This window comes from Homalodisca vitripennis, chromosome 3 (assembly GCF_021130785.1).
Source record: "Homalodisca vitripennis isolate AUS2020 chromosome 3, UT_GWSS_2.1, whole genome shotgun sequence".
Lineage (NCBI taxonomy): Eukaryota > Metazoa > Arthropoda > Insecta > Hemiptera > Cicadellidae > Homalodisca > Homalodisca vitripennis.
The window spans coordinates 34,259,361-34,262,996 of record NC_060209.1 but is presented as its reverse complement, the minus strand read 5'-3'; the positions used below and the strand labels follow the sequence as shown (position 1 = coordinate 34,262,996).

Here is a 3,636-nt window from a genome sequence, read left to right as displayed (position 1 = left end):
ATTATATCAAAAGTATATAGACCTCCTGAATCGATTGGTATGTCGTGTAAACAAACAGGGTAAACAAATAATGACTCTAAAGGCATCCCGGCTGCTTACACGTACGACATTAGTACATAAAAGCAAAGAGTTTTTAAATTAATATCAATACTAATAAATTTTGCTGCTTAGACTACCTAAATAAAATCGTCAATTTATTTAACAATGTAAATTCCCGTAGTGTGATTTTTAATCACGACGTCACCAATACGTATAGAAATATATTACATAGATCAATATAGACAAGTAAGCAAACAAATGTTTCCGTTTTTAAGAAAACGATCATCTTCCAGGAAATTCTGAAGCAAGACTAATAGGTTCTAGGTCTACTTACTGTATTTATCAAAAAATAAAATAGTAGCAGAGGGGATGTAGCTCAGTGGTAGAGCGTTCGCTTTGCATGTGAAAGGCCCCGGGTTCGATCCCCGGCATCTCCATCTCTATTTTAGATGGCAAATATAAGATAGGACAATACGGTCCCCTAATTTTTCCTCAATAAAGAAGTGTTTATATTCTATTTTGCTAAATAATTTATTTTTAATACTGGCTTTTTTTTATAAAACAATGAATTATACCTTCATTTGTTTAACTTCAGATAAATTAGTATTTTCTTCAGATAAATAAAGCACCAAACCTTATTCTTTATTAACTAGCAAATAGTAGTTTAACATTTTACACATAAAATTAAAAGTTATTAATGGAGTTTTTCATAAAATATTTATATGCAAGTAGTAAATTAACATCTAAATTGAACCTACCTACTTTTTATTTAATTGTGTTGCTATTTCTTTTAATTTCACGTAATATTTATATCTATGGTATTTTTTTCTTTTTCTAACAAATATTACAGTCAGCTCTATCCTGTATATTATGTATTTATGTTATCAATATACATATATATATATATAATATATATATTTAATATATAACATATATCCAAACGTAAACATTTATAATAGTAACACGATTAATATAATGTTTATATTAATATGAAGGTAAGTCATTTTTCTTTGATACTTTTTCGTCTAGTTGTTATTAATAATTTGAATTGATATTACAGATGCCAGTTTACAGAAAAAGTACATATTAACTGGATAACAATACATATTAGACAATATGTTTACTAATGCTTTTGAAAGAAAGACATGCCAAAAGTTACATTGTTAGAAAATAATTACTATATCCTATAGCGAGTAAGAGCAAGGTAGAGCAAACACAATATTCTGGACACAGACAATGATGGAGACCGAAGGAGAAGTGACATCGATCATTGTCCTGAGACCTCTGCAATATTGGATCACTCTGTCACCGAATAACGACGCACTTGCTGCAGTACAGTTTTATTGCAGCCTCGACACTTGATATCTCTTTAAACAAGGTAGTTTACTAAAGAACGCTGAACTGTTTTATTCAAATTAGAATCGGTAAAATATATGAATATTTTAGCAGTTCATTACAATACCTTTTTGTATAAAAAAAAATTTGTTATTAGGCAACGACGACTGAGTGTTGTAAGAATTTTTTTTCAATTTTGATAGTAAATTGTATAAGCTACAAGTATGAATAATGTCTTTGCAGTTGTGGTGTAAGGGGGAAAAACTGTTTTATGTATATGTTTGTTTGTTTATATCAGGAATTTTATTGAATTCAACTATATTTGATCCCTAAACTTTAAATCGTATCACTAACAATCGTTTCAGCTATAAATAAAAACTTTTAATTATATATTAGTGTTTTTCCAAAAGTAAATTGTTAATTTTACAAATTAATTCTGCAAGAAACAACTATTCTGGCTCGAATGTTGTATCATGTGCAACTATGACGTCACTGCCTTATGTCACAATTTGACTAAAAGTAATGGCGTCATTCAACACTCCCTTTTATGTAACTAGGATTTTATGAGGAGTAAAATGTAGTTTTTATGGACAATTCATAACTCAAACAGTTTTGAATATAAATGCAAAACAAACATCTTAGAATACGAGTAATACGTATGATCTCCTAGTCAAAAGAAGAGAGCTTAATCGTCAACTGCACAAACAAATTTTTTCTGCGATTTAGTTCACCTCTCTTTGCTCCCATCTTGAACAGCCAACAATGGGTTCGCTCTCTTACGAGGATTCTTTTTTTCACTCGGTACGTGTAAAAGTTTTAAACATTCAAAAGTATTTTTACACTAGTGAGTACATACAATACATGTATGTTTTGCAGAAAGCTTTTAACTAAATATTACCGTAACCGTGACTTAAAAATCTCTTTTAATCACTGAAATTAGTCAAAGAAATATCAAAGGAATTTCATCCCGATAAATAGTTCATTCACACTATAATAAAATTATCCTATATATATCATTTTTGTAATGGAACACTTATCATGTAAAACGTAAGTGTTTGATGACCCAATTATGAATTGGGTCATAAAACTATAATATGATATAAACAAAAACTATAAATATAATATATTATATTATAGTTTATAATATATTATAAACAAAATATAATAATGTACTCTCGCCCACAAGCATTGTACATTCAACGTCCCTGCCTTTATTTCCAAACGATAACTTATATTTGTTTTAAACTGTGTAAAATATTATTTGAAAAACTATTTAAAAACAAAAAATACATATTTTTACGTATTATCGTTTTTTTTTTTGTCTGTGGTGAGTGAGATGGGTAAACTTGCATTACAAATAACACTGTTATCTCACAAAAGGGAACTAAAATACAGCAGAACGCTTCTCAAAGGTTTCCCATAATATTCAAACATTGATCCAATTTACTTGTAAATCTTTCTCGTTACTTTGAAGTCTGCGTAAAATTTCTTTCATCAAAATGATAAAAAATTAAAGACTCAGTTAATATTTATATATTTATGAGCACACATCCTTATGTATATCCACAAAGTTATATCATACTTTTAAATAATCTTATATAAAAAAAGTATATACAGAACAAAAACAGTTTTACGTCAGGGGATATTTTTGAAACAATCAACAATACTCATTTTGAACTTCAATCATAAACAATAAATCGTGATAACCACAAAACACAACGAATTATTGAACAATGGAAAAAACTCCCATGGTGACGGGTTTCGTAAAAACGTTAGCAACACATTACTCAATGACAACAATAGGTAACTTAATTAATGAAAACAAAGCTGTATAAACAGTTGGTTTTAATTTGCGTATGTTTCATGGACCAACGATCAATAATATATGTTTTATTGTGTAACCAGAGTGCTTTGTGCATTATATGCTAAAAAAAAATGCATTTTGTTCATTTAAATTATTTTCCTTTCATAATGGTACGAAAAATAATAATGATTTGCTAAGAAAGATTTTGCTTCTAGATTTATGTTTACTTGCAGCAGTAAAGTATAGCCTAATTTTATTTCTTATTTAATTACTTATTAATTATTATTGCTGATTTTAGTAGATGATAAAACTTGGTGACCTTGTGGATGTAAAGAGAAGTCAAATTATAAAGATTGTAAAGTAAAAATATTGCAGGTTGTATCGATCGTTCTCCGCTTATTAAACCCATGAACATTGTCGGTTATCCTTCATGAAAGTCTGCATCCATAGCAATTATT

General features: G+C 28.5%; 1 non-coding gene across 1 annotated transcript; it reads left to right on the top strand.

Moving 5' to 3' along the window:
* The first annotated feature begins 404 nt into the window (after positions 1–404).
* On the top strand, positions 405–476 carry Trnaa-ugc. Its single transcript has one exon. It is a non-coding gene; the product is annotated as a tRNA-Ala (tRNA).
* The last annotated feature ends 3,160 nt before the right edge of the window (positions 477–3,636 follow it).